The sequence below is a fragment of the Acyrthosiphon pisum genome, chromosome A1 (assembly GCF_005508785.2).
Source record: "Acyrthosiphon pisum isolate AL4f chromosome A1, pea_aphid_22Mar2018_4r6ur, whole genome shotgun sequence".
Classification (NCBI taxonomy): Eukaryota; Metazoa; Arthropoda; class Insecta; order Hemiptera; family Aphididae; genus Acyrthosiphon; species Acyrthosiphon pisum.
The window spans coordinates 163359840-163372660 of NC_042494.1; positions in this window are offsets into that span (position 1 = coordinate 163359840).

Genomic DNA, 12821 nt, shown 5'->3' on the forward strand with positions numbered 1-12821 from the left:
TCACCTCGTCCCCTCATCGTCGTCATTGTCGTCATCGTAGCCGTTCGTCAGGGCACGTCCGCGTGTATACATATATCTTTATTTATATATTATATATTATTATATATAGACAAGCACCAGTGGCGACGGTGTCGCCGCCGGAGGGCTCGCACGGGGCGACCGGTCGAGAGGGCATGCCACTGTACGGTCTTGAGAACAATCCACTCGACAAATGTCCTGTGGGACAGCAGCGCAGCGCGTTTCAAAAGTAATAATAATAATAATAATAATCATAAATATATATACGTCATTGTTTTATCCCCGTGACGTTTGACAAACAATCCTTTTTTTTCATTCTTACCCCCACCAACCGCCGCCAACTCCAAAGTCGCCGCCGCCGCCGCACGGTCGTCGTTGTTGACAACTACTACCTACTCCTACTACTACTATGCTGCTCCGATGACGACTACAATGGGTTTTTGACGAGAGACGTGCCCGCGTGCAGTGTATGTATAGGGAAATTTTCGCCTCAAACCTCATGACGACGTCGGCGGCGGCGGCAGCGGATTCGAGTGCACCCCCTCCCCCACTCCACGCCGCTATCAGCTCCCCGAGAGAGCCAAAGGACTATTTAAAAATTCCGAGCGAAGGCGTTCGGCCCCCGGGCCATCGGATCTTTTGTTTTTTTTTTCCGGACGGATAGAAATTAAAAACGGAAATAATTGTCGGAGAAACGAAAAAAAAACGTATTATTATCATTATTATTATTATTATTATTATTATATGCGCGCCAGTATAATAATTATTATTACTACCCGCTGGTGGCGGTACTCGATGATTTTCCAGAGTATCATCGCCGTCATATATTATATTCCCATAAAACTGCACCGCGTACACAATATGCACACAGTATATGGGTAAGTATATATATACATATTATATATCATACTATGCACTGGTTACAAGCCTTTGAGATTGTTTCCAAAGCACACACACACCTGAAGCGTAATATTATAATGTGTATTATTCGCGCACTGCAGTCTGTTGTAGTATACCTACTTGATGTGTTGCCGTCGCAACAATAATAATTGTCGTTTGTTGATGAAAAAAGTATATGTGCCGAGTGTCCAAGTCTGAGGGAAAAAAACGAACATCGTACAAGGCACACAACATAGGTATTATATACCTACGTATATAATATGCGTACTACACGCGAAATAGTGTAACGTTTTGTTTGGCGTGTGACTAATGGACTGTCGCGGGGGGGAATCTATATACATACATATCGTACATAATATCATATCTGCGTTAAATACGTGTATATAAACGTGCAGCTAAATTGGTACACTTTCGGTGATGTGAGCATAATATAGTAATAATGTACCTACCGACGAAACGTTACCGATTTGGAATACGCGCATACCAGGTTAATTAATTTTCCATTCGTATAGGTACTCGTATATACGGAAAACTGTGAAACGATATACCTGATGTACAGCGGCCTACAGTGAATACAATATAATATACTATGGTATTTATCATTTATACATATATATATACTATACACTCGTACAGCCGTACGTTATTTGTTATAGGAGGTATAATATGAATGATTGATAAATGTGTCATCTATTGCAGTTCGTTTTTCACCACAGTTTTATTTCCTACACGTCGGCGTCGTTTTACACGCGATACCGATATAATAATTATATCTATATAATAATTATTATTGTACGAATTACTCATAATATGTTATATTATAATAGGTGTGTATTACGGCCAGAGTCCGAAATTGCAAAGAATTACACATTACCTGGATAATTTACACGTTAATACACGTTAAGTTGCTTTAGCCAAGATACTTCTACTGCTAATTTAAGATTCCCACGGTTATAACTTATTAGTTATTAGGCATGTCATTGAATTCGTTTTCAACATAATATAAATATATAATATATAAGTCAGAATGAATATATTTTGTTGGATTGACATTACGTACATCTATAACTAATGTAAATATCATATACCTATATTTATTTATCATGTCACACATTATGCATTAGTATCTATTATTTGTTTGAAGATTCGTTAAACTTTAATTCAATTTGGAGTTATAAGTAAAATTATATGCTTACACTCGCGTTGTGCCTACATTTTGTTAAAAACATCGTCTATTCACCCTTGACCGTGCACCCAACAGTGGTCGGCGTATTATGAACTATTTCTCTTCACAAACACATGGAAGATATTATTATAATATTATACTGCTCAGATCGAGCCATAAAGACTTACACAATATCACAGAACAAACATAATATTATATTATAATATGTCTTGCCGGCGTTATTCTTTTCCACCCTCCGCGCAAATACTATACACGCAGTATATTGCGTAGCTATGCAGTAAACGCACGTGAACTTAAAGATTGCATTCGCGCACAATATTTTAAACAAATCAAGTCGTCAGACAATCGTATCGATAGTACCTGACCTACCAACATTAGTACATATACTAAGAAATATTATATATTATATCATAAGATTGTATCGAATCGAAAAATCGCCGTCATAACGACGTGGCGGACGAAGGGGAAAGGATACATAATAATAATAATATGTACGTTATAACAATATTATTAATGCGACTTTCGAAATGTTCGTCACGATTAGACTTGTGTGATCATTTTCGCATGACAGCTCAACGTGCAATTTGAAGCATGGGTATACGCATTGTTGCAGCTCGGCGCGCAGTTAACGATTTACTGCGTTTTAATATATTACTGTGGTTTGGTGCATTAAGACGTTTTGTACATTATGACATAGTACCCATGTCCTATATATATATATATATATAATATGTACAACGTGATCGGTGTTCCAACGTGTAAGTATATAATAATATTATATATGTAATATTATGCGTTATAATATATATTGTAACTTGTGGCAAATTATACAACGTGACGTATAACAATATACTCGGTAATTGCGACTTTCCTCTAGAAATGTGTTTCGATGTGATATTAAAATAATATATAATTATTATACGAATTACGTCGATTTCATAATATATAGGTAGTAGGTACCTACTGTAGATTCTGGGTACAATTTGTTTTTCAAATTTCATACGTATACATTTTATGGTCTTCACGATATTATTATTTTATTTATTATATATTCATCTGCACTGATCGTGTAAACTATAAAGTATAAAAATTATTTATATTAAAATAAATAATATTATATTTATCCAAAAGACGAACATTTTACATTTTAATGCCACCAGAGATATATTATAGGTACATATATATATATATGTATATATATATATATATATATACAATATAATACGTTTGTAAAATATATTTAATATTACGGATAAGAAAAAAAACATTAATCAAACTTTACATTGAAATTATTTTCTTTTGGTACGGATATCCGCTTTGTATGATATATATATATTATAATGTTATGTAAGTTAACAAGGAAATGTTTAAATTAAAAACTGTTTGGTATATTATAATAACAGCACTCGAGTTAAATCAATACCGTATTGGATTGGCGCGTTCATTTCATTAAGTATAAGTCACTCAGAAACGCATTTAAAGTATTTATATACGAATATGGAAATGGATTCAAACATAGCATGCTCTGGTCGGTAATTTTTTAGTCACGGAACATTATTTCACATGCGATAACGCAAAACGAGTGTGGGAATAGTCATAAATCGAACCCCCGTATAATAATGTGAGTATATATAGGTATATAATATGTAACTACAGTGACTCCGGAAATATTAAGAAATAGAAAACTATTGTGACTGTCAAGTTTTAAGAAGTTTTAAAAAATGTTTGAGACAAGTTTTAACTACCTATAATAATATTATCCGTTGACAATATGCACATACATAATATATTATATAGGTACGTAATATATAATATTATTCGTTTATTATTATCTTTTATATAGTACCTTATATATTATATATATTATTAAGCAGAGAAGCAACCCGACAAAAATATAAATTTTTTTTCATTTCAAAGTAGTTTTATCGTACGCTCGCCCATTTTTTTCCTCCGTTCGATAATAATATAAAATATTTAACCATATACATATTCTCGTACTTACGCCACGAATTATATATATTATTATAATATCATATAGGGTTATATTATATTATTATCTACTGTTACAAATATGAAGAGTTTTAATGTATACGTACACACACACACACACACACACACGCGATGAAAACATTTCGATTTCGTTTGCATTACCATAATCCGATTACCCCTTTCTTCGTATTTAGGACCATACACACACTCCGAATTTCTCACCTTTGTATAATATACATAGTCCGGGGGTCACCCGATCGCATCGAACGAGCGATATAAATAATAACGACTCGCGACTAACCCATAACTCGAAGTAGGCCCTCACACGTGTGTGCGCGTATTAATCTTCGACAAGTACATAATAAACGGGAACCCCCTCCCCCCCCCGGAAAAATAATAATAAAATATATCGTATACACATTGTACGGCGGCGGCGGTCTATTGAAATTCGAATATTATAATATAAATTATGCGAGACGCGAACGTTCTCCGTCCATTATTTTTTTTCGGATAATTAAATATCCTACCCCGCTAATACCTGTGCGAAACGAACCACTCGTACTGCAGCAGTGAGAATTAACCCTCCGCACTGCAGTGGCGGCGGCGGCGACGGCGGCAGCGGGCGGCGACGCGTACCTATTTTAAACAACGAAACCATTTGATATTCTAATTTATTCCGGTAGTGTATTGTTCGGTTCGATAGTATTATACTTACCAAAGTGTATATATATTATATATGTAGTTAATATTCAAAATTGTTTCTTTTTCAGATGAAAGGATTATCTTTCCGAACGCGCGTTCTGCCGATCATATTATATATAGCTCTGCGCAGGCCATAACGTCTTTATATTATATATATATATATATATACACTGTAGTTGTAGTCATGGTTGAAGGAATCTCCCGGAGGATGCGATTTGCCGTCGATCGGATGGATATTGTCCAAATTTGCATTGTCTCTGCGTTTTTTTTTTTACGCGACTGAATTTTCGGAATATTTTTATAAGTACCTAAACCCTATACACCTCCGCCTACACCGCCGACCAATGGTCTATGAACGCGGTTTCTACGATATGGGAGAGAAACAATTGGTAACAATTGCCATCTAATCTATTCCATTGTACAGCCGTAGATAATAACAATGGTAATGCGACTTGTGCCGATACAGCTATAGTGCTGGCGAGAGGGGAAGATAATCACAATTCGGTCCGCTAACACGTTTAACAATATGTAAATCGAATAACCGGATGGTTTTATAGTAGAAAAATATTACACTTTGTTTGGGACAAGAAATTATACATTATTTTTGTTTTTTTAACAGCAAATAAATAACAACAAATAACAATTATATAAATAGTTCTTATGCGTGTGTGTGTGTGTGTGTGTGTGTGTGACAGTTATTACTTAAAAAGTACATCGTTAATAATTTGTATACAATATTCGCATACCTAAGCGATTTATAAGTTTCGAATTAATTTATTTGCATATCAGATTTCGCTGATTTCTTATGCCAAAGTAAACGATGTGCGTATAATACGATCAAGTGGACGGACACAGCAACTGCAGTTACCTGAATTTAAAAAAAACAAGGTGTCTACTTATTTAGCTATACACATGAATATTAGTTAGATAGGTCCCGTGCAGTAACGATGTCGCTTCATTGTCGCAGTAAAACAGTTTTTATTATTTATCAGTCTTCACATAGTAATAATATATCTGTTATTATTATTCATTCAACGGGTAATAATGTATAGAAGATATGACACACATATACAATGTATATATTATGTGTAAACGTGTACAGCGAAATTGACGTTTTTTTTTCTCATATTTATATATGCTTTCCAATCATTTTTTTTTTTTTTTGTAACAAACAGATTTATTAAAACGACTACACACACACACACAAGCTGCGGAAAATATCATAACTGCAGAATGTTTAGCATACTTAAAATATATATTATGTGCAAATGTATGTGTGTGTGTGTGTGTGTGTGTGTGTGTGTGTGTGTGTATATAATATATATAAATGAATTGTTTGAAAACACAAATTTACCGTATAATCGCGCATTTAAACGTATTTATAATGTTCGGTTGGCGAACACCTACGGTATTGTCTCATTGTCCCATACTCCCATTTAATATTAAATCAAAAAACAACTGTACAATAAACTTAATATAAACGTATTATTGTGTAATATAATATGGTACGCTGTGCATTTAAAATTCGAACGCATTTGAATAGAATAAAAATAATTCATTTAAACTGCCATTAAATAATAATTTAAACGTGTATAGTCAATTGTGCACTACAGATATTGAATTAAGTCGAAAAAAAGTTGTATAGGTATGACGTAATATTATAAAATTCATTATTTTTTTACGGTCTTTAGTAAAAAAACATACATACTTTGTTCCTCTGTCTGTTCAATGTTTATTGCGGTGATATTTTTAAGTTTTACTGTGGACCGAATTTGAAATTAAAAAAATCATCACAAATGCGTTCACGAAAAATCGATGGCGGTAAAATAATCTTTCCCGCGGATTAGAGCCATCTCGAATCGGGACGGCCGCTCGGGAGCGAAATAATTCGACGGTTTTATTTGTTATTATTTAATATTATTATTATTTATTATATTTTTTCTCTCGTTGATGCTTCATCCGAACGTCTCATCCCCGAACCGATGGGAAACAGAAGCAGCCCATATAATATATTATAATACTCGCGGCTGCTGCTATACATAATATTATACATTAACGGTCGAGGAAATCAGATTTCCTCATTTTAATAATCCTGAAGGATCGGGTTCACATAGCCGTAAATCTTATTTCTTACACAATAAAATAATAATCATTATGCAGTCGATGGTTGAGTGTGTTCGAGTGGCCCGGGGGAACATATTTCGCATCCGAAATGAACAAAAAAGAAAACATTTGCATATAATATTCCAGAAGAAATCTGGAACGCTCTCCGAAGTGTATAGAGACCTGCGACGTGATGCAGGGGGACCGTTTGTTATCCGTAAATAAATCAAAACAGATACTTTTGGAGGATTAATAAATTTGCATAAGAGCCGCACACCGTGTGCACACGTATAATATATATAATAATATGTTCGATCGTGTGCGTGTGTGTGTGTGCAACGTGTACAATAATTTATCAGCTATAATATATTTTCGTGTTGAATAGCTGCAGCAGTAACACTTCATGGGTGTGTATGTGTGTGTGTGCTAAGATTTCGGAGGCTGCTGTACCTATGTCGGCCATTCCAGCTATAAAGGTACCAGCTATACATTTAACCAAACACAATGGTAGTTAAATATTGTGTAGGTATATTATGCACGTCATACTATATAGGTATACCTACTGCAACTATATAGGTATACAGTGGTCTTCGATGATAGAGAATATAAAATCCAATTCGTCGTGCATATAATTGATAAACCTGATTTTTGAAAATATCATCTCCCAAACGCCGAACAATAATAATATTATATAATATATAAACACGACAAACGAAAATATTTTCCCGCCACAATATTCATTTTATTTTACAAGAAATCTATCGAATTCCAAAGATACTCGTCTCCCTAGCTCCAATGTATAATACCGGCGCGAGTATTGTTAATGCATATAATATATATATAAATATTTTTTCTTATGGCGTTTATAATATTATTCCGATATCATGGGATTTTGAGTGGAAAAAAAATGCCCAATACCGTCGGGCGACGCGTGTAATCCGAAAATGATAATAATTATTATTGTGCGGCGGTCATATCTCTTCGGAATAATTGTACCTACAGTACATAATATCCGTGTGTTATACTGTATACGTATTGTATTTGTAATAATTTGTGTGTGTGATATCGTGTTTTCTTTGTATTTTCATAAACGTGTGTCCCGCGTGTGATACGTGTGACGTATGCGCTGCGCACGACGGTTCATTGAATACATATATACGGTGTAATTGGATAAGGTACATAACACCACGAACACACATATGTTTCTCTCCCGCCAAGTCAATTTCAAAGATTATTCACCTAAAAAACATTCAGCCCCGGTGATTTATTGTTTTCAGAATTTAATACGCTCACAAAAACGTCAGACGTACGCACAACCGATAAATCTAAACGTTTTCGGTCTATCGAAGTCACAAAAATATCATTTTATAGATCACACACCGTCGCGGCCGTCGTCCGCCCTCGTCTACCACTGTAGCCATCGAGGGACCTATAAATATTTTGGTTATTATTATTATTATTATTTTTTTTTTTTTACAACGATAGGAGCGTTCTTCGACAGTAAAAAAAAAAGAAAATGTAAATTAAATACATCTCCGTGTGTGATTTATAATAAAAAAATGTTCGGGTATATCGTACATATAATATAATATTTATCATGAGCACGTTTGAAGCATATTTACAGATAGAGAAGAAAAACGGGGAATTAAAATATAATGTTTTTACTAAAATGTTTGTGTTTATAATATCGATAGTTATATTGTATTCGAAAAGTTATCGCAAATCGCATTAACATACATGCATAATTACAATTTTAATAATTGTTACAACAATATCTAAGCATTCGAATAATTTTCCAATCACCGCGGTGGACTGTTATCGTGGTTTCGTACTTTTATGTTATGTGTATAGTAATATTATTAAGATTATTATGTATAGGTACCTATTAAATTCTAAAACAATGTTGAAAAAAATATACGAAAACATAATATAATATAATATTAGTAAATTATGTTCCTATTACATAATATTATTATGACTGATCTCCAATATTATTTTTCGAATAACGAAAACTATTATAAATTACCAGAAATATCGAGCGGAAACCCTCCGCTCTATACATCTTTACGAAATCTTCAGTCCTGATCCAATTGCAATTCACAATCTATTATTGTTTATTTAAAAAAAATCCAATTTGTACAATGATATTTAAACCTTCTAATAATTTTAAATTAATGATTGTAGGTTAAAATAATATATAAAATACATTTATATTATATTATAACTATTGTAATGTCAGACCAATGGCCAGAGCTGCCGCGGTCTTTATGTTTAATAAAAAAAAAAAAAAAAAAAGGAAACTATTATAATTTAATATATACGTACCTACCTACTTGGTACCTGTTATACGATTATTATATACGTGTACGACCAAGATATCCATTATTGATTTCTTATTCTTAATATAATATTACATAGGTAGGTATACTCATCTATAATTGAGCGTAAAGCGACTTGTTAGAGCTGCGTACTGCACCTTCGTCTTCGGTCCGATTGTAATCACATTATTATGATATACAATATAGCTACTTTGCGTATAATACAGCAGCGACGAGGATAATGATAATGAGAACAGACAGACGTGAGTATGAGTCCTCATGGCTTATCGTGCGGTATGGTATATTATGTTTGTAAAAATACTACCGTTTGACGTTGCACAGTATAACAGAATAAACTCACAAGATGACGTGTGGACAGTGTGGTCGACTGACATTTTCTTTTAAACAATATTTTTAGTTATTTATATTGATTATGATTAAAATAATAGTATAATAATATCTTATGATCGTATTAGAAAAAAAAATAATAATTAGGTCGCGGAGACAGAGTCTGTGGAAAACCATAAGTATGGGTCACATTCATAGTAAGTTGGTTCACATGATATCCCGCACATTCGGATTATTCTATATTTATTATATTCCCATGTGTATATATTATTATTTAATATTGTAATAAGACGCGTTTATCAGGCGTATATAATACGTCACGTACAGGAAACCTGCAAGGCAGATCGACATGTGAATCGGTTATTATTTTTTTTTCCCTTTTCCGGATATGTCGTCGGAGGAATATGTTCGTTAAAAATAATAATAATAATGATAATAAAAACCGCGCACATTAAAATAATTATACGCGAGCGTCTATACATATACCACCCCAAATCACCTAGGCAGGAAGAAGTGTATTCTTCCCGAGTGTCTGATGTGTATAGTATACAATATACATATAATATGTGTATGAATGTTGGTGTGTGTGTACCTCGCGAGGTATACAGCAGACGAAGAAAAACGGTGTCGTCGTCGTCGTCGTCGCGGGCCAGCAGCATGTTCTCCCCGCAGCATCCGGTAAACCGCGCGACGGACGAAATTTGAATAAAAACACCGTCAATAATAATAGGATAATGCGAGCACGACGACAGCCAGTACGGCCTTATTGTATGCGCTGTCCTTGAAACGTCTATTTTGAATATAAACCGATTATACATATTATATTCCGTATATGAAAATATATGTATGTATATATATTATTATGTATAATAGTAATAATAAGAGACAAGTATAATGAAATAATGATAATAATAATAAAAAAATTTCGCTTTCATACAAATGCACGGAACGGTATTAATGGCCGTGTATTGTCTGTTTTGAAAGCGCGTCTTCTATTATTAATATTTTTTTATATTATTATTTTGAGTGATATATATATACTTATTATACTATTCTCTTTCCAACGTATATAATATATATTATATATACATACGTGCGGCGTGTGTGCGTGTGTGTGCGTAGTACGTTGATTAAACGACAATAATGAGAGAATAATAGGATTAAAAAATGGGTATATATATCCCTATACGCACACATGCGCGAGCTCGCGCGGACCCACGCTGACGTTGTCTTATGGCGAGGCGGCGGTGGTCGTGAACAATAAACCGCAAACGGCGGCAGTGGTGGTGGTGAAAAGCCCGCATGATACCAGAGAATGAGAGAGAGAGAACGATATAGATAAATAATAATTGTGAGACGTTTTATATAATATTATACGGAGAGACCGGGTGGGCGTCGAGTTAGGAAACTCCGTCGACCGTCGATATATAAGCCCTGCAGCCTGGTATACGGAATACCTAGACAGGGTTCGGTGGTTCTCGATATCTGTACGCTTGTCGCTCTACTGGACGTGAGACTGGGGATTGCACGACGAAGGGGTGAGCGACGGGAAGAAGATTTTTGACTCCACACCAATATTGCGGTATACGCGGGTAGCCGAGGGTACCAATACAGAGGTAAATACTTATAATATAATATATTATACAGACCGCAGAACGCGTATACCTGAAATGTGGTCGATAGTATCACAAATTATATTATAATGTGATAGTATAATGGTGTGGCGGTTGGTGAGATAACCGTTAACCTGAACGGAATGTACAACTTCCCGGTCATAATATCGTATACGTAGATCGACATTCGAAGAGTTTTCGTTTTTGACTTTTTGACTTATCAGTTATGTAGCTTAGAAATCTGCAAGTATAAACAGGTAGGTACACAAATTTAAAGTACAATTTTTTACCCAAACATTTTTTAATAATTTTTTTGAAATGTGTAAATTTTGTTATCAAGATAGAAAACGTAGTTGTATAAAGCTTATATATAATTGTGTAATACGTTCTAATTTGTTATTGCTAATTATATTTTTATAAATATCACAAAAATCCAATTTTTTTGGTTTTAATGTGTAAAGTCCATTTTGTTCTATACACCTCTAACTTATACCTACTGATGGCCGCCATACATAGTAAATTAATTTGACAATGTGGAATAATCGCCGTAACGATAATAAATTCTACACGTTTGAAAATTAATAGTCGATAAGTCCGGTACCTATCTACCAAACTACGATACAATAACGCATCATAAACTAAATGTATTAAATGCGCTTAATGTCTCAAGTTCGTAGATTTAATTGTACAGGTATTGTGTACAAACGAATAATAATAAAATCCAACGCGTAATTAATTAGCAATAATGCCGCGTTGTTGTGTAATAAATTATGAATATTTTTTTTATCAAATCAGCCATTAAGACAACATTTTAATCGACAAATGGACATAATACCTACAGTATAATAAAATGTACCCACGAAATAATTTCACTGGTTTACGAGAAGGTACAGTACATTATCCCTCTCGATTTTCAATACAGCGGCGGCATTCGCTCAGTTAATAATAATAGCCTTTGAAGTGACCCTTTTTAACACCCCTTTCTTCCGGCACGACCGCAAACCTCGAATCATTCGAGCACTTTGACCCTACGTGCGTTTGAAAAAATAACATTCTTGCATTATACTCGGATACTCCTCTTTTGAAACATTACAATTATTATTACTGTTTAGTGTTTAATACGCATCAATAAAACACTATAAAAGATACTCGTTATATACACACGTTTGTCGATGTTATATTAGTCCGATCGTATAATGTAAACAGATGCATTCAAAATGACAGCCATTTACCTCCATGGTTATAGGTATACTTACTCATAACCAGTATATATCTAATAATATTATATAATATACAATACACATAATATGCTGAATTACGTACTTTATTAAGCTACGTATCCTGCAGTGGGTATACGATAATTTATACAATTGTTTTGTTTTAAATTACCTTTTAGAGACAATGACAAATAATTTGAGCAACGATGATGACTATTTGTAATTTATTATACATAAATATTAATTTAAACATACTTCGAAAACTATTAACGGAATTATAGTTTCAGAGGGGAAAATATTAAATAGTAGATTATTATAGTGATTAATTATCACAGACCAGAACGACGGGAATATTATTGACATGGTTACGTGTATGGTCTTGGGTAGGGTCAGTGTAAATCAAAATCGATTGAGTGTACTTTTATAA